The sequence below is a fragment of the Myodes glareolus genome, chromosome 14 (assembly GCF_982192425.1).
Source record: "Myodes glareolus chromosome 14, mMyoGla1.1, whole genome shotgun sequence".
NCBI lineage: Eukaryota > Metazoa > Chordata > Mammalia > Rodentia > Cricetidae > Myodes > Myodes glareolus.
In genome coordinates, this window is record NC_142039.1 from 948,427 (window position 1) to 969,220 (window position 20,794).

Consider the following 20,794-nt stretch of genomic DNA (forward strand, 5'->3'; position numbering starts at 1 on the left):
ATAATGGTGAAACTTAAATAAGTTTTCATTCTGAATCATCATGTAGACATGGGAAGTGGAAGGACGTCACCAGTGTGTTTTTCATGGTGTGTTTGCAGGTTTCCTTGGTGTTGAAATAGTGGGGGCACAGCTTTGTTTCCATCATCTGATTAATCCAACTCCTGCTCCTGGCTTTCTCCCAGTGCTGCAGAAATCAAGAATTCTTCCCATTCCTGTCCTCCCCTCACCCCTCCCCTCTTTGTAATCTATTTCTTTCTTATTTCAACACTATTTCTCCATTTGTTTCCTTGTTTAGTTTCCTGATTTTTCATCAATCTTATTACCCACATGAGCATTCTCAGCCACCTTTAAAACTGCAATTGTAATCTCATTTTGGGACAGGATTGGCAACCCTGTTTGCTTTGCCAATCATTCCCTCTTGTTAGCTTAGCCAAAATAAAACCCATTCTAATCCTGACAGAAATATGGATGAGAATTTTTCTGTACCAACCTAGGACTGAGGCCTTAACTAATTACTCATTATCAATAAAAAATCAGGAGTCAGTTATTGGGTAAGAGCTTGAAAGATCAGAGAAGCTGGGGAGCAGCCACCAAGTCTCCTCCTACCTCTTCTGTTCCTTCCTCCTTTTGGATCTTCTCTCAACCCCGCCCTATTACGTCCCATCTCTCATCCTCCAAGCCTCTATAAGCTACTTTTGGTCAGCTCCACCCTCTGACTCCAAGCAAGCTTTATTTGTTAGAACACAATCAAAATATCACACAACACAGGAGAGTTAGAGCAGTGCTTTTGATTTTTTGTTTTTGTTTTTGTCTGAAATGTGTGTGGGAAGTGGAGGCTTCCCTTTTCGGAAGGTTATTTGTTGACTGCTCTTTCTTCAATAGGTTCAGATTTGAAGCAGTCACAAGAGTCTTTGGAGTTTTCACCAGAAACTTTGTCAAGTTGGAAAGGCAAATCCTGTCTGGTAGCTGTTTAGTGCACCTGTCAGTTCCGATAGATCTTTCTTCATAGAACGGAACAGTGCCCCATTGCAGGATCTCTAGAAAGCGAGGACCTTGAGAGGCTGTGTGCTTGAGAGATACTAGCTTCTTATATAACAACCCAGGCTTTAGCAGGCCAGACATTTTACACCGCCCAGGCAGCTACATTACTCCTAGGTGTTTCCATTCCTCCTCTTTTGGGTAAAGATAGAATCTAGCCATGATTAGAATGTGCACAGGGGATGCTTTGGTACAGGTGACTTGAGTCTCTAAAGTTGAGCACAAAGGCAGAATAAAAATCTGTACCCACAGAAGACCATTTTAGAGGTGGAATTGGTTTTAAGATAATGAAACCTTTGTAGTTTGATACTTTCTGCTAGATGTCTGGAATGGTGCCATGTTCATCATTAGGAGTTTAATCTTTGTTCCTTAACTATAAGCAGTGCACATGGTAATTCACAAGAGAATGTGTTGGACAGTGTTGGTAAACTCAAGTCAGTTCAAAATTGCTGTCACTTCATTGTTAGTACCTCTTTGATCCAGCAAAACCAGCCCTGAGCAGGAAGGAGGAGCTGGCTTAGAGCACAGGAAAAGCCAGTGTGTAAGTGACAAGTGGGGAGGGGAAGTTGCTTTGTCACTTCCTTGGTTGATCAAAGCACCACCCTTAAACTAGAAAGTTCTGTTGCAGTCTGGTGTGGTTCCATCGAATCTTCGTTGTAGATTTACTCGATTAATTCCGGGGGTAACTCCCTTACAAGTTAAATTTTTGGGCCAGAGTGTTTAATTATATTGAGAATTTTGGTATATTATCAAGTTATTTGTTTTTCTTTTTAATTCTTAAATTGTTTGGCAGTTTCATATATTTATGAAAGGACTGTTAGTCATTTCCCCTCCAGTCCCTCTCTCATTCACCTTCTCTCTCCCCCGGGGCTACGCCCTTCACCAAGTCCCGGCTGTTTTTATGTCTTCTTTGTGTGAGTCTAATTAGAATTTGACTGAGTGTGGGTTGGGGTTATTTACTGGAACAAGGGCAATTTAGAAGTGGCTATGCCCCTGAAGGAATGACAACCCCCCCCCCCAGCCCTCAACTGCCAGTAGTTCCTCAGGAAGAGGTGGGTGCCTCCTGTCACTTCCCCAATTTAGGGTGGAATGCTGTGGGGCCTGACCCCGTGCTTGTATCTATAGCCGCAGTGCATTCCTGAGTGCGCTGGCTGTGTCCTGCCCAGGAGACATCTTTTGTTCTATCCTTGCCCATCATCTTTCCTCTTCTGTTATTCTTGCCACTCCACAGTGTTCCCCGAGCCTAGGAATGGGTGATCATAGCTGTCCCATTCATGGCCAAACACTTCACCATCTCTCCTCTCCACGTAAAGAGGTATGGATTCTGCATGGCAGACCCCAGGGCCCTCTGCAGAAAGAATCATCTCCTCTGATGAATACTGAACTAGAGCTAGCCCTTGAGGACAGTGTGATTTCTTCCTCTGTGATTACTCCCCCCCCCATTTTTTTTTTTTTTTTTAGATAAAAGAGATGCTTGCTCACATCAGGTCCATACTGAATAGTTATTTTAAAATTCCTTATTTAGTATAAATATAGTTTTACAGGTTTTAACATTTCATCTGTAGATTGTGATATTTGCTTTCCTTAAGGGTTCCTTTTGATAAATAAAATCAGGGTGCCCTCTGCTGATGGAGAAAGGGACTGCTGAGTAGGAGCACTCAGCTTTAGGAGCACACAGTTTCTAGTTAAGCTTGTTTCCTATGTGATGATCCCTTCTCACACTTCCTGTCACTGGGCTTACGCATGTGCGTGTGTAGGTAAAGCCACCTTTTGGAATAGGCAGAGCTATAGTGACAGAGACCCTGAGAAGTAGACTAGCTTAGCACACCCAGGGATGTGGGAAACACTCTGAGGGGGAGCTAGTAGTGTGATATTAGAAAATGAGTTTAAATTTAGCAAAAGGATTACTTTTTAACACATTTTAACTCTATCATGAAAGTGCTCTGGAGTCTCCAGCTAGTTTTATTTAGAGCAGTCATGTGATCACACGACTGTCTTCAAAATGTGGTTCCGGCAGTGATGGACAGCCAGAGCCAGGGATGTGTTGGCCTGGCAGTAAGGACTGCTCATTAAGTTTGCCAATCAGAGCATTGTGAGACACAGAGCTTTGAAATATAGGACACTGGGAGCCATTAGCTTTTGTTGATGTCTTTTGATTATTAGCCGGAGGAGAAGGCTCAATTGGTAAATTGTTGGCACAAGTGTAAGGGCTGGAGTTATTAAAAATACCAGGATAATTTTAATCTTAGTGCTGATGAGGCAGATCCTTGGGGTCCCTGGCAAATAGTTTAATGTTCTTTGTGAGTTTCATGCTTGTGAGAGACCCCATCTTTAAAAAAGAAAGGTGGACAGCTCCTAAGGGATGATGTCGAAGCTGTCTTCTGACCTTCACACTTGCACCTGCATACACAAGTGTACCCACCAACACATATAAGCCCACAGAGTGCATAATAAAAGTATTAAGATTCAGAAATACAGGAAAGGCACTACTACTACAGGGAGCATCCATTTGCCTTGTGGACACCCAGTGTGTGTGACATTTTGCCACACACGTGTTCACCCAGTCTCTCTCTGCTGAAGTTTTTCAGAGTAAGTTGCTATTACCATCACATGTCTAAATACTTTAAAAAGCATGTCTTCAAAGAGCTTGCTCATGGAGAGATAGGGAGTAGAGTCAGGAAGTCAAGTTCTGGATATAAAGATAGTGGTTCTATTTCTGTCAGTAAGAAAACCATATCGACTCCTTAGTTATTAGTTTATGATGATGTAGCATTGCCTTTTCGAGTTCTTTGGAGACTGTTGTGTAGCAGATGCTTATTAAATTTTAAGCCAAAACTTAAAAACTGAGCAAGGTTTTTTTTTGTTTCTTTCTTTTTTTTTTTTTTTTTTGAAAAAAAGGCCAGGAGGTCATAGTTCTTGGCAGGCAGTGGTGGCCTGGGGTCAGGTGAGGAGGGAGAACTTCTGCTTGGGAGAAGAGAAGTCTGATTAAAGAGAAGTGACCAGACTTCTTCCTCCAGGGCCGAGGATCAAGTCCTCTCTTCATGCCAGAACCCAGACATGTGAATGTTTTTGTGAGAATCAGGCCCACGCTGCCCATAGGCTGTGATGTCACACAAACAGTGGTGGCACACGAGCACCAGGCAGGTTAGCTGGCTCTTGTCAGGAGCACTTAGTACTGAGAGAGGGGACAGGAAATGTCAAAGAGCAGAGGGCACAGAGGCTGACTTTGATACCTTCAATTAGTAGAGAATTTGCTTGTCATACATTTGGTCCAGGAAATGCTTTTTAGCTATGAAAGGTGGTAATGAGCTGTCTTCTTCGTTTGAGCAGAACTGGAGAGGGGTGGATGGTTGGACTAGTAAGGTGAATAGTATGTTGCATACCCAATGCACATTCTGTTCATGCAGCTGAAGTGGACAGGGGCTCCGGCGTTCATCTGTTCATTCCATCCATTCAGCAAGTGACTCATGGGGCTGCCTCTTTGTGGGTCACAGTTAGGAGTTGAGCAGAAATGGAGCAGTGAGTAATCACAGATGGAACCCTGCCCATCTGTGCTTTGTACTCCAGTAGGAAAGATGTGTGGTAAATATGATACTTGAAATAGACATGCAAATTTGCAAATTTAGAAGCAAGGAGAGGTGGGAGGTCTCTGTGAAGAGCTTGGTAAAGGAGACCTGGAGGTGCCACCTGCAGCCCACATTGCCTTACTTATCCAGGTGCAGAAATTCCTGCTCAAAGTCGGTGTCATTTCCTGTGTCTTGTGTGGGCATGTCTCCTCTCAAGAAATGTGTGGAAATGACTCACAGCTGGCTCCCATATGGGCTTAAGCATTTTTTATTACCGCTTGACACCCCTCCCCCATTGCTGTGTGACCCTCAGATTTTCTTCTTTTTCTCATGCTGTTGGGAATGAAATGACGGCTCTAGCACATGCCAGGCAAGTGCTCCACTGCTCGGCTATATTCTCGTCCCTGGAATTTTGACATTCAGTTTGTCACACTATCTCCTTATTCTGTCTTGTCGTCACAGAGGGTGGTGCAGGAGAGGGTGTCTGTGAGTTGGCTCAGTGATTTTGTGTGGTTCTGTGAAATATGCTTTTGGATAAATACTCCCATAATTTTTGGACAGTGACTGGCATGTAACAACTTTTTGTAGCAATTTTCATTCTGTTTTCACCAAATTGGAAACATTAAGTTTTTCCTTTTCTTTTCACTTAGTTCACCCTGGAAACTAAAGTGCTCTGATCTAGAGTCATGGCATGTAATTTAAAAATCTACAGAGTAGAGTCAGTAGATTGCGGCAGCTAGTGTGCGTGAAGGATAAATGTTAACATTATCAAATAAAACAGTATTAGGATATGTGAGTTAAGGTTTTGTTTGTGTCTAATGGACTTTGTGAGCTTCTTCAGGATTTAAAACGCCAGGTGCCAATACAAAGAGACTGCCCTTTGCTTAGTGCTCAGCTCTTTTCTACACTAGAATGTTGGGGTTTGGAGTGGTGTAAAGGGCTTATTTCCATCTGCTCTCAGCTTTCAAAATCAGTGAAATATGAGAAGAATCATGGATCTATGTTCCTATAAATGGTAGTTGGACTTTTTTTTTTTCCAAGTTCAAGGCTAGGTCACTGTGGAGAAAAACCAGTTGATACAAATACTTGTTATGAATGAACAATGCTTCTTGACTACATGTGCCATTGTATCACTGTCTACTTTTGATAGTCTCAAAAAACCCACATGTCACAAATGGGTGTCAACATGACAATTTTGTGTTGCATTTAGTTTAACCCCTTTAGAGCTGTTACTAACTTGAACATACAGTTAATTTTGCCATTAAAACATGCTAGTTTTAAAGCAAGAATTATGTTTTGGAAATCTTTATTTACTGTGTTTTTTGACACAGTAATCTCACTATGGCATGCTGCCTGGGCTAGAATTTACTGTATAGGCCAGACAGGAATTACAGGCATATACCACATACTGAGTAGAAATGTCTAATTTTTTGTTTGGTTTTGTGTTTAGTTTTTGCATGGATATATTTACATAGTCCTGTGTATGTGGGCATATTTGTGTGTGGGTGGGTGATTAGGTATGTGCCCATGTGTGGAGCTCAAACTTGATGTCAGGTGCCTTGCTTGATCACTCTGCGCTTTGTCTATCAACACAGATCTCTTGCTGAGTCAAGGACTTGCTATCTCCAGGTGATCTGACTAGCTACCTTGGCCCAGAGATCCCTTGTCTGCTGTCCAGAGTACTGGAGTGACAGGTGCTGCTGTGCCTGCCAGATTTTCATGTGGGTTCTGCCTGAATGAGAAGCAGCTTATCTACTGAGCCATATCCCCAACTTATAGTAAGCTTATTTTTAGACTACTTATTATTTGTGTGTGTATACATATGTGCACACCTGTATGATGTATATGTGTTTGTGTGCATGCCATGGTGTGCATGTGGAGGTCAGAGGACAATTGTATCAAGTTGGCTTTCTTGATGTACCTTTGTGTGGGTTCCAGGGATCAAACTTTTATTCAGTAAGCCATTCATCACCCCTGGAAAGCTTATTTTTGACAATCATCATGTATAGCTTAGGAAAGCTAAAAAACTAACCAATTTGTATGATTTTGTTATAGATTATTAAACACATAAAATCATGTTATTAATTTTTTTAACTTTAGACTTTATTTTTGAAGCTATTTCATTGAGCCCCATGATAATTAACTTTAAGAAATAATAACAGTATAAACATGATAAACTATTATTTATATTTATATTATTATTTGTTATTTATAGTACTGGGGGTTAGAGAGATGGCTCGGCAGTTAAGAGCACTTGTTGCTCTTGTTCGGGACTAGGGTTCAGTTGTCAGTATCAGGAGGGCTCCAGGGGAGGAGCAGGGCTGCCCACCAGGCTGCCTGTGGAAGCCCATGTCAGAGTGCCATGTCTCCTCCTTCAATTGTGAAGGTTTTTCAGTTCCTCCCATGGGATTTTTCCTTTCTGTGGCTTTAGCCTTCCTTTCTCTTTGTGAAAACTAACAAACATTTTTTTTTTGAAGACCCATATAGTAAACCCATGCTAGTTTCACATGCTATAATAATTGATCCTTGTTGAACCAATTGAACCAAGCCCTGATTGTTCACCGTGAGGAAAATGAGCATGCTAAGTATGTGTTCTTTGAGCTTTGAAGTTTGGTGTTTTTCTGGGTTCATGTGAAGTGGTACTACTCTCTCTTACTATTCTGAGTGGTGTTAACAAGTCATGGCTCCCAGTCAGTCATACAATTGAGAGGGGAAACAGCCCACAATCCTTCTACTTTAAGAATTGGGAATGTTAGAGATATTCAATGTTTTGACTTAATACTATTTCTGACTTACAGTGTACTTCTCAGGATTTAGCCCCATCATAGGCCAAGGCTTGTCTGTTGTGACAGAATTGAAGATTCTTTGAATAATAAAAAAATTGGAGTGGAATTTTGTTTATGATTAACAATGATGTCTTAGAGGTTTCTATATTATTTTACACCCTAAGCCACAAAAATAAATGGAAAGAAGTTAACTGAGTATTTAAATAACTAATAAAAATGTTACTGGAAGACATGCACCTTTCATATCTGCAAGATATTAGTAGAAAGGGTGAAAAGATACAAATGGTCATCAGTACACTTGGTCCTTGTTTCTGGAAAGTACTTGCACACATAATATTGAGAAACAGCTGATGGGCCCCAAACCTTATGTGATTACTGTATAGAAGATGTTTGTTAAACCTTGATGTAGACGATCAGTTCTTAACACATTTGTTCTCCATAGTTTTTATACTCTTAAAAATTATTGACCATATTAAAAATAATTTTGTGGATTATATCAGTCAATATTTAACACATGAAAATTACAAATAAAGAGATTGGGAAAACAGTCTCAAGTAATTTAAATCTAACGTCACTAATGGGCCTGAAGTGTACTGAGCATTAGGACTCTTGTCTTCACTTGATCTTTAGTTTGATATACTCAGGCTTGCATGGGCATGTTCAGGTACATGTACAGCATGCACACATATACGCAGACACATAAATATGTATACACACATGTGCATGTACATATGCACACCTGAATTCTTGCACAACAGCATTAGCTTACTTTTTAATGGAACATTTTACCTCCCTCATCATTAATTGCACATGTGTATAATTCTTGTCTCAATAGGACAGTTGTTTTTTCTTATATCTGTATTGGCTTCCAATTTGTTATTCTATGTCTTGCTTAAAGGACATGGAGCCATTGGACCCAACACACCTACAGATGGTTTTTGTAGTTTGTTGTAGATATTCTTTTCTGTTAAAATCAAAGCCCAATGTGACTGATAAGAATCACAAACTTATTAGCAAACTACATTGGATGTTTAACTGTGGTTCTATACTGTGCTTCGGATGAATCTTATTCATGTACAGTTTTCTAACACATTACTAGAAAATTGGAAAATATTGCTTACTAAGCCTTTACACCTTCTAAGTGTGGACATAGCATCAACGCAAATCACATCTGCTGATGTCACCATTGACCTTCCCAGGGACATCTAGAGTGGTTCTCAACCTGTGAGTCGTGACCCCTATTGTGTGGGGGGGGTCACAGAGCAGATATCCTCCATAGCAGATATTTGCTTTACAATTCATAACAGCAGCAAAATTACAGTTGTGAAGTAGCAAAAAAAAAATCATTTTATGGTTGGGGTTTACCACAACATGAGGCAGTGTATTAAAGGGTTGCAGCTTTAGGAAGGTTGAGAACCACTGTTCTAGAGTATCTAGGAGCCCATAGTACAACAGAATGGGAACTCAGGTATCAATTGAGGAAGACCACACTGTAGAGTTGGGATATCTGCAAGTACTTGCTTGAAAACTCCTATTTTTATCATTAGCAATGCATACTATTAATATTGATGATTTTTCTTGAAGTTCCAGAGTCACTTATTTTTAGGTACTTCAGTTCCAACCACCTACATTTTAGCCCATAAGCATCTGTATCTTAGAATTTCAGGGGATCTGTACCCTCTCAAGCAATCACTGGTATTTGTCTGGATTACTATAGTTTATTTCCCATCTGCTCTTTTAAGTAAGAATGGTTCACCTGAAAGAGTGATTGCTTCTCTTTAGAGCTGAAAGTCATCACACAAGTGTGTTTCTGATGGCTGTGCTGTCTCTATGTAAATGGTGCTTTATATATCCCCTTTCTTTTGTCACAGGTTGTTAAAAAGGTAGCCAGCCAAATCAAAATTTCAGTGCCATTCTGTGTAGAGATAGAAAAATGATTCTTAATTCATAATTGAATTTAATTTAAGGAATTTAATTTAAGGAAGCATAAAAGACCCTGAGTAGTCAAAACAATCCTGAGCAAAAAGAATTCCACAGGAGATAGTACTATAACCAATTTTAAGTTATAATTCAGAGCCATAATAATATAAAGAGCATGATACTGGCCCCTAAACAGACACAGATCGGTGGAATAGAACTGAAGATCCAGATATAAGTCCATGCAACTTTTGATAAGGATGCTAAACATACACTTGGAGAATATACAGCATTTTCAACAAATAGGGCTGGACAGGTTTGGAGTCCATATGTAGAAGGGATGAAATGAGATTCTTATCTCTCACACTGCACAAAAATCAAGTCTAAATGAATCAAAGACCTCAACCTAAAACCTGACTAACTGAGTAATGTAACTACTGGAGTAAAAGGGAGGAATGAGAGTATGTGACAAGATGTAGACACAGGCAAGGACTTTCTAAGTAGCACTCTGACTGCTCAGGAAATAAGGCTCACAGTTGGCAACAGGACCTTATGAAGTTTGTTTAGCAAAGAAAACTCAATAAGGTGAAGAGGAAGCCTATATGATAGGAGAAAGTCTTTACCAGCTAGTTATATATCTGACAGTGAATTAGTATTTAGAATACATAAAGAACTCAAGGCACTATCAACATGAAAACAAACAACCCAATCAAAAATGAACTTTGGATCTGAACAGAGATATCTTTAAGTAAGAAATACAAGTGGCTAATAAACATTTATTCATTTATTTTCTAAAGATTTATTTTATGTGTGTAAGAGTTTGCCTGTGGGCTGTGCCGATCCCCTGAATTGTAGTTACAGATGGTTGTAAGCTGCTACATGGGTGCTGGGAATTGAACCTCGGTCCTCTGCAAGAACAATTAGTACTCATAACCACTGAACCATTTCTCTAGCCCTTGTAATAAACATTTAAAAATATTCATTATCATTAGCCTTAGGGAAATGGAAATTAAAACTACTTTGATTTTCATCTTGAGATATCCCAGTCAAAATGGCTATTATGAACTAGCCCAGATCCCACAGTTAGTGCCCAGGCCTGCTCTGGCCACCCACACCTTTTAGCAGTTGTCTTCTAGGCTTCCTCAGGGTCCTGCATCTTATATTCCAGCCTAGTTCCACCACCTTCCTCTCCACTGCAGCCAATATCTAGGCTTCCTCCAGGACCTTCCCAACCTGTATCCACTTATAGGACCCCGTGTGCTGCCTCTACCACCCTACTCCATACTCAGATATCCCAAGTCTTCCATCAGGGTTGAGTTTGGTGAATACTCGTGACCTCTTCAACCATGTGTTTTTCATAATCTACCAGATTTAGCCTGAGCTCAGCAGTCAAGAGCTCTAGTCATGAGTTAGGATCCTCCCTACTTGACTGCCATACCACAGGCCACTCCCAAGTCATATCATATCTAAATGTCCTCCTCAGACCTATCCACCCCCACACTCCAGGCTTGGACCAGGAGACATATCCTGTATTCCAGCCCAGCCCCTCTCTGCCCACCTGACTTCATTGCATCTAAGTCATTCCTAATCTCTAGACCCAACCTGTCCCATATCTTCCCATCTCCCCCACATTGCTCCATTCATAGCAGACTCAAAACTAAAAAAGGAAATTGATGTGCCCATATCTTATTGTAGAATACCAACAATATGAATGATCAAGTCAATATTTTCTTTTTAAAACCTGTAGAAAAGCTTGCCAATGGAATTACTTAGGTGACCCCAGGACACAGAAGTTAAAGGAAAAATTATAAACTGCCTCAAAGAATTTAAGGAGTTTAAAGAAGACAGGATGACAAACTTCAATGAAATCAAGGAGAAAGAGCCTGAAGAAGATAGGTGCCCGAGCGATGCCTGAGAAAATACAAACATAAAGCCGATGGAAATGATGGAGACAGTCTAAGAGTTCAGAGTAGAATTCAATCAGGACATAAAAACACGGAGAAGGACTCAAGCGGAAATGAAGATGGAACTGAAAAACCCAGCATCCCAACTGGAAACCTTGAAGGAAAACCTTCCAAGGCTAGTGAATCAAGCAAAAGACAGAATAGCAGGTCTTGTCATGAAGGTAAAAATAGAAGATCCAGACTAAATAAACAAGGAACATGAAAAAAAAATAAAAACATAGGAAAGGAATGCAAAGGAAATGTGGAACCCCATGGAAAAGAAAAAAGAAAAAACACTCAGAATTATCCGCATGGATGAGGGAGAAGACACCCAAATCAGTCACATAGACCAGATCTTCAACAAGATCATAGAAGGAAACGTACCCAAATTATGGAAAGACATATATATGAAGCATACAGAATACCAAATAGACAAAACCAGAAAAGAAAATCCCCAATGGAGTATTATAGTTGCAACAGTAAATGAACATAACAAAGAAAGTATGGAAAGCTGCAAAAAAAAAAAATGGAAGTCACATATAAAGGAAAGCCCGTCAGAACAACAGCTGAGTTTTCAATGGAAACTTTGAAAGCTAGAAGAGCCTGGAGCAGTGCATTCCACAACTTAAAGGATGTGTCAGCTAACCTGAAATAATAAAACCAGCAAAACCATCTGCTTTGACTGAAGAAGAAATAATTTTTTCCATGACTTAAGCAGCCTAAAAGTTTTATAAACAACAAAACAAACCTTATTTCAGTCTTATTTCAGGCTGAAGAAAGGAGGGAACATAGCAGAGAGCATGTGGTAATAAATACAAAACCACAGTTATCAAAACACAAAATACCACTGAGAATACAAACAATACCACCAAAAATCAACAACACAATGACCACAATTAACGTATACTCTTCAGTAATAACTTTAAACATCAAATGCATCAATTCTTCAATCAAAAGGCATAGACTGACTGCATCAAGAAACAAAACTCATCTACCTGCTGCTTATAAGAAACACGTTTTAGTTTTAAAGATAGGCACTGCACTGCCTTAGAGTAAAATGGTGGACAGAAGTACCCAATCAAATGGTACCAGAAAATAAGCAAATGTCACCATTCTCTTCATGAAATAGACTGCAAACTAATCAGAAGAGATAAAGAGGGACACTTTATTCTTATCAAGGAAATCAATACTATTTTAATATATATTATTCACCAAACCCAGGGGTGCCCAATTTAGTAAACAATCAACTATTGGAATTAATAACACAGAGTAACATTAATCCGTTAATAGTAGGTGATTTCACTACTTTTCTTTCTTCAATAGACAGGTTATCTGGACAAAAACTAAACAGAGAACCATCAGAATTGACATCACTCATCAAATGGATTGAACAGATATCCACAGAATTTTTTTATCCAAACACCAAAGATCAAACATTCTACTCAGCAGCATAGAGAAGTTTCTAAAATAAACCATATCTTGAGACAAAACAACCCCTCAAACCTTCAAAATTCAAAAAGATTGAATCACTCCTTGTGATGTGCTTGTGATCCTATCTGAACACAATGCAATACGACTTAAAATTGACAGCAAAACAACTTCTAGTAAATATGCAAGCTCATGGGTATTAAATAACTCATTACTAAATGAATAGATCAAAGAAAAAGTCAAGAAGGAAATAAAAAACTTCCTGGAATGAAATGAAAATACAACATAACTTCTGGGACATATTGAAAACAGTCCTACTAGAAAAATTTATAGCTCTAAGGGCCTACATTAAAACAACAACAACCACCAAAAAATATTACAAATAAATGGTTTAATGAGGCAGCTCAAAAATTTGGTAAAACAAGGACGAATTAAATCTAATCAACCTACTCTATGACAAGAAATAGAAAAACTAGAGCAGAAATCAGCAGCAACAACAACAATAACAACAAAAACTGAAAACAATACAAAGAACCAACAAAGCTAAGAACCGTTCTTTGAGAAGTCAAGCAAAATTGACAGATTCTTGGCCCAACTAACCGAAAGAAAGGAAAGACCCAAACAAATGGAATTAGAAATGACCAGGGAGACATTATAACAGACAGTAAAGAAATTTGGAATAAGGGAATATTTTAAAAACCTGTACTCAATGAAGCTGGAAAATCTAAAAGAAGTGGATGATTTTCTAGAGGTAGTCAAATCACCAAAATGAAACCAAGAAGTCAATGATCTAAATAGATCTAAGACAGATCTATAACAAATGAGATTGAAATAGTAATCAAAAGCCTTCTAGCTAAAAAAACAAAACAACAAAAACAAAAACAAACAAACAAAAAAACAACCAACCAACCAAAACCAGTCCAGGGCCAGATGGATTCATAGCAGAATTCTACCAATCCTTCAAAGAATATCAACAGCCGGGCCTTCTTGACACACACACACACACACACACACACACACACACACACACACACACACACAGAGAGAGAGAGAGAGAGAGAGAGAGAGAGAGAGAGAGAGAGAGAGAGAGAGAGAGAGATGGGGGGGGGTTTCTAGTATCAGTGTAATACCCAAATCAGGTAAAGACACAACAAAAAAGGGAAAACTAAAGGCCAAACTATGTTCATCTCTAATGAACACAGATTCAAAAATACTCAATAAAAATAATTAGAAACAAAATATAGACATGCATTCAAAAGATTATACATTATGACCAGCTTGGCTTTATCCCTGAAATGCAGGGATGGTCTAACATATGGAAGCCAATTAACTACATAAATGTGCAAAAATCACATGATTATCTCAACAGATGTAGAGAAAGCCTTTGTCAAAATCCAATATACTTTCATGATGGAAGTCCTAGAGAATATAGGATTAGAGGGACATACCCCAGCACACACACAAAAAGCTATGCACAGGAAACCCACAACCATATTATCTTAAATGGAGAAAAGCTTGAAGCAATCCATTTGAAGTCAGGAATGAATGAGACAGGGCTGTCCACTGTCTCCACTCCCTTTCAGTACTGTCTTCTAAGTACTGACTGGAGCAATAAAACAAGAGAAGGAAATTAAAGGGATAGAACTAGGAAAAGAGGTCCAACTATTCCTATTTGCAGATGGCACGATACTATACATTAGAGATCCAAAAAGTCTGTTAGAAAACTTCTAAAAATGACATCAAATTCAGCAATGTTGCAGGATACAGAATCTACTTGCATAAATAAATAACAGCTTTTCTAAACAGGAACAACAAACATATAGGAAGGGAGGTGATGGACAACAGTCACATTCACAATAACACAAAGATAATATCTGGGAATAAACCTAACCAAGGAAGTGAAGACTCTCTGCAACGAAAACTTTAAACGTCTGAAGATAGAAATGAGATAGGCACTAGGAAATGGAAAGACCTCCCATGTTGCTGGATTGGTAGAACTAACACTGTGAAAATGACCATTCTACCAAAAGCTATTTATTGTACAGACGCAGTACAATCCCAACCAAATTTCTCATTTCATTCATTGTGGAAATGGAAAAAAAAACTATCCTAAATTTATATGGAACCACAAAATACCCCAGAAATCCAAAACAATTCTGGAAAAGAAAAAAGAACAATGCTGTATGATTACAATTCCACATCTTAATATAATACATCTTAATAATACAGAGCCATAGTAATGAAAACAATATAGTACTGGCACAAAAATAGACTTGTAGACTAATAGAACAAAGTCAAAGACCCAAACATTTGTACAAGTAATTTCAGCGCCTTAATAATGGATGATGTTGTCAACAACTATGCTGGTAAAAGAAACCATTCTCAGCAGATGGTGCTGGGGAAACTGGGTGTCCACATGCAGAAGAATAGGGTTAGACTTGTATCTATCACCTTGCACAAAACCTAAACCCAAATGGATCAAAGATTTAAAACTGAAACCCAAAACACTGAAAATGCTAGAAGGAAACATAGGCAGTGCCCTACAAAATATAGGTGAAGGAAGGACTTCCTGAGTAAGACTCCATTTGTTCAAGAATTAAGGCCAGTAACTGGCAAATGGGACTTCGTGAAACTAAAAAAATTAGCATAGCAAAAGAAATAATTAACTGGGTAAAAGGGAGGCCCTTTGAATGGGGAAGAATCTTTGCCAGCTATACATCTGACAGGTTTAATATCCAGAATATACAAAGAACTTAAAAAACAGAGTCAAAAACCAAAAAAGTAATCTGGCCCATTTGAAAAATGGGTCTGGGTTTTGAATAGATTCATTCAAATTTATGAGACCAAAGCAATAGTTCTCAAAAGACAAAAAAAAAAAAAAAAAAACAACCAAAAAAACCCTGAAGGCTAAAAAATATGTCAAAAAAGGTTCATCATCCTTATCAACTAGGGAAATGCAAGTCTTTAAAACAACTTTGAGATTTCATCTCACCCCAGTCAGAATAACAGAGATTAATGGAACAACCAATAGCAAATGCTGGAGGAGTTGCCGGGCAAAGGGAACCATCCTTCACTGTTGATGGAATTGCTATCTATGTGGCCACTATGGAAATCAGTGTGGAGACTTCTCAATAGCTAAAAATAAATCTACCATATGACCCAACTATACCACTCTATGGGATTTAATATCCTACCCCAAAGATACTTGCTCAGCCATGTTCATTGCCACGGCATTTACAATAGGTAGGGAATGGAAACAACCTAAATTTCCTAGAACTGAAAAATAGATATAGAAAATATGGTACATATATACTACGGAACACTATTTAGTAATAAAACAGGACTATGAACTTTGCAGTTAAATGAATGGAACTAGGAAAGGTCATATTGAATGAGGATAACCCAGACCCAGAAAGACAAATGTCACACCTTTTGGAGGCTTTTAGCTCCAAATCTTTAGATGTGAGTACATAGTTGGTAGTAGTAAACTGGAACCATTGTCTGGATTGAGGGAGGGAGTGAGTTGGAAACAATAGGAAGGAGAATACCAGGGTGAAAATATTCATAGGGAAATGGGAGAAGAGGGGCTTCTTAAGGAAGTAAATATAGAAGACAGTGGAAAGAGGGTAAATGGGAACAGCAGGATGCAAGTGACCTTTTGGGGGAAATTGGAAAAGGGGAAGTCCTTAGGGAGGAAGAGTTAAATACAACAGAAGGCGGTAGGTTCCTTGTCAGCCACAAGGAACCCTACTATAAAGTACTTAATGCCATACCCTACAATGTGCATAGTTTAGCATACAAATATACATATAGTTTTAATACATTTTTCCATCTAGGATGACAACTCTCCCTCCAAGAGTCAATGACCACCTAACAAAATCCCCAACACCAGACATGAGAAGCCCCCTTTTGAGTTGTTGCCTTAGGGCTGTCAATGAGACTTCTCAAACATGCACCCTGTTGCCCTTGGTTGTTCCCCATGGTGGAAGGTAATTCATGATTGCTGCAGACACTTCTGAGCTGGGACTGACCTGAATGCCCCCTTCCTGAAGGCTGACTTTCATGGTCTTGTTTCATGCTGAGGTGCCAATGAGGTATCAGATATGGAAAGTGAAAGAGAGAAATGCTATTTCTCTAATCTCATGGGTCCCTCTGGCAAGGTCTTTGATATTATAGGTCTGTGGACATGCTCAGAGGACTGTCCATGTGCATAGCATGCACACTGTGTTTGTTTGCTTGTACAATGTGCTGGAGATTGAACACAGTATCAAACGCTCAAGGCATGGGCCCTACCAATGCACTACAGGAACTTATTCTTACTTATGAATGCCTGGCCATAGCTTGGCTTGTTTCTAGCTAGCTTTTCTTAGTTTAAATTATCCTGTCTATCTTTTGCCTCTGGGCCTTTTCCTTTCTCTATTCTGTATACCTTCCTTTCCTTACTCCATGACTGGTTGTATGGGTGGGTGACTGATCCCTAGCATCCTCTCTCCTTGTTCTCTTGCTCCTTCCTTCTTCCCAGATTTCTCCTTATTCTCTCTGCCTGCCAACCCTACCTGTCATTTCTCCTGCCTCTCTAATGGCCGTTCAGCTCTTTATTAGACCAATCAGGCATCTTAGGCAGGCAAAGTAACATGGCTTCACAGAGTTAAACAAATGCAACATAAAGAATGGAGCATGCTGGGTGATGATGATGCAAGCCTTTAATCCCAGCACTCAAGAGGTAGAGGCAGGTGGATTTCTGTGAGTTCAAGGTCAGTCTGGTCTATTAAGAGAAAGTTCCAGGACAGGTTCCAAAGCTACAGAGAAACCCTGTCTCAAAACAAACAAAAAACAAACAAAAAAGAAAAAAAGAAAAGAATGGAACACATCTTTGCACCATTAAACAAATGAATCAATCTTATACTACTATTCCACAACAACGTCCCAAGCCTAAACACTAGTTTGTGTAAGCAGATTTGTGATGAGTAGCTCTGCCTGGCCTCTGGCCTCTGTCATATTCTTACAATTATGAAGATTTGCAGATATGTTAACAGATGTCAGTGTGCTTACATTAATGCAAGTAATGAATTTCTCAAATTGTCCTTTAAAGATTTACATTTGTATTGCAGATATAGCTATGTGGATTAGTTCATTGCTCCGTTGTGTTCAGAACTGAAGCATAACTGTTAAATCACTGATCATGGCCATTATTTCCTAAAGTAACTGGTTGCTGATAATTGTTATGTAGTAAAATGCTTCCATGTTTTAGAATCCCCAAGTAAATTAGTTTACTATTTTCTTCACTGTATGTGTTCACATTAAGCAATAACTTTGAAGGTAACTGTTGCTGACAACTTAAGTGAGAAATAAAAAAAAAGCTACTTAACTGGTGACATAGCTCAAGGAGTAAGTATGCTTGCTGTGTCAGCCCGAGCAACTGAATCAGATGCCCATAACTCATGGTGAAAGGAAAGAATATCTCCAACATTTGCCTGGGACTTCCAAGTGGCTGTTGTAACATTCATGTGTCTTGAATGCGTAACACACACAGATTCTTCTTCATCATCATCCTGCAAGTGCTTGCAGTTCTGTGATCGGCCACTGGGTGGCAGGAGTGCCACAGAAGCGTTGAATAGAACCTGGGTGGAATTGAGCATTGTGAGCATGTAGACCTTTATATAGTTCCCTGTTTCCACGTGATCAATGCCAGGAAAACCTGATACAGTGTGATATATAGAAGCAAGGTACAACTGGAATAGTGAAATCTCAAAAATAAGCCTCTTTAAAGGCGAGCTGTAACGGTCCTGTTGGGTATTGTAAATACCTCAGGTGCACTCGACACTGCTGCTATGGTGCTGGCATTCAGGTCTTCTCTTTTTTTTAATGGAAAGATGGATTGAACTTCAATTTAAGAATATCCAGTAATCCCTCTCAGTACATAGTGTAACAGCTGGTATTTTAGTAAATCAGCTCCATACAACAGTCAGGAATAATTACGGCTGTGTTCTGATGAATTCCAAAGCATTTTCAATCAATTTAGCCAAAGAAAACAACATTATTGCACAAAAATTTAACCCAGTTTTAAAGTTAAATCCAGCAACACTATTTCATTCCACAAAATGCTGAACGTTTTTCTAGTTAGGGTTCTTTAAAACTTTTTTTTAATGCATATATTTGCGTAATTGTAGGACAGTTATGTTGCATAATATGTACTTAGAAGATTATTACTTTGTGATAAATGCACAGCAGTGGACAAGTTTAACTGACTGTTTGTTACGAAAATCCAAGAATTGCTAAGTCCTTTCGTGTGTGGTAACACTGAATTAAAAAGATGTTTTGAAGTGGGATATCAGATTTTGTCAATATTCCTGGAATGGGAATGTACCACATTCTATAATATTTTACTTTTTTGATAAAAGTATTAACTAGGTTATGTGACATATGCAGTTCATAAGTGTGAAACACTGAATTCTTCAGGTTGCATTGTGTGGAAAGTATAAACTGTGTATTTCTGTGTGTGTGATTACTGACAGCTTGTGCCATGCTCATCTATATACAGGCAAATGGAAAGCACTGCATCTGCTCACATCATAAAGCCCTGATGCTAGAAATATGTATGCATAAACTTTATACATTTTAAATAGTTTTCCTTCCTTCTTTCTTTCTCCCTCTCTCTCTCTCTCTCTCTCTCTCTCTCTCTCTTTCTCTCTCTCCCTCCCCTCTCCCTTCCTCCCTCCCTCCCTTCCTCCCTCCCTCTTTCCCTCTCTCTCTCTCTCTCTTTCTGCTAACAATGTATTCTTTTTATCAGTGGTCTTTCTGGAGTTTTTTTTGAACTTGAATGACTTCATCTGTCCCCTTATATGAGGAATATTTTTATGTAGTTAAATCTTGATCCTGGTTATAATAATTTATGAGACCAAAGCAAAGTTTCCTTTTAAGAGTTTTGGAGAAAAGGTAGTATGGGAGCTGGGCACGAGTGAAGCCTGGCTTGCCCCCTCTTCTATTTTAAAATTTAGCTCAGTGAGCTCCATTTTTACTTGGAATTTAAATACCTACTGCTGTATGGGTGTGTAGTATGTGTGTTCTCTGTTGGCCTTTAGTGTAATGTACAGCAGATGGTGAGACATCACAGCAGATAGTCAAGTCCAAGAAAATCTGTTTGATGGTGGACTTTTTCAAATATCAGTTTTCACTGTGACAAGTAAAATGCTAATTTGGAAGGCTTTACTGGAATTTAGCTGTTGTATTTTTCTCAAGTAAAAGCTGGCAAGCTTGTTTGTCGTGACTCTGTAATATGAATCAGCAACTTGGAAGTTTTCGGAATTGAATAGTTTCCAGTGTTTGCACCGTCTGCTTTCCTTGTTGTCTTTAAGATATGGTAAAATATACTTTGAAATGACTGAATTTTCTATATGGAGAACTGGGAGGGGGAATGCACTAAAATGCATTATATAGTTATGATTTCAACAAAAGTGTAAATGATATGTGTTTTCCATTGTTAGTCTGCAGTGATCCAAATGTGAAACACATGGTGGACTCTTTCTTAGGTGTTAGGTTGGATGGGTTGTAATCTCGCTGCTTTCTTTTATACTTTAATTTTATAGTTCTATTACCTGAATTAAAGAAACAAACTATCACAAGCCAGCTTTTACTGTTTATTTACTTGGTGCAAGGCATTGTTGCTTATCTTGGCATATTTAATTATCATGTGGTTCTAAGTTATTATCTTTATTTGCACATAAGGAAATTAAGGTGTAATAAGATTAAATAAGTTACTGAAGACCATAGAGTCAACAGAATTAGAGGTAAAGCCAGAGTTAACCTTGTATAGCTTCTTCAATATGACCCGTTTCCTGCTTATTTTGAGATAAACTTAAGCCAGTATCCAAAGCAATGTATTTTCCAGTTTAATTTTAACTAAAAGGTTTAACTGGTATTGCTAGATCTGTGGATCTGGATCAGTGCTCTCCTCCTAGTTGAGTAAGTTTGTGAGCATCTGCTCGGCCTGCAGTAGAGAACTTTGCAGCTGTTGGACTATTAACTTCATGGGAACAGAGTTGTAGTTGCTAGTATCTCAGATAGTCTTTGTTGCACACTGGAAAATGTAGCTAGAATTAAGGTAAGAGAGAGAGGA

The 20,794-nt window shown here is 38.9% G+C and overlaps 1 protein-coding gene across 2 annotated transcripts in view; it reads left to right on the forward strand.

Annotated features, from left to right (window-relative positions):
• Positions 1 to 20,794, forward strand: part of Mpp7 (MAGUK p55 scaffold protein 7) — a 210,486-nt gene that overhangs the window by 40,927 nt on the left and 148,765 nt on the right. The window contains exon 2 of one of the 2 annotated variants that reach the window (XM_085698908.2): positions 6,200 to 6,382. The exons of the other annotated variant lie outside the window; for it this stretch is intronic. The gene's annotated coding sequence lies outside the window, so the exon portion shown is untranslated. The remainder of the gene's footprint in view (positions 1 to 6,199; positions 6,383 to 20,794) is intronic. 2 annotated transcript variants of the gene reach the window in all.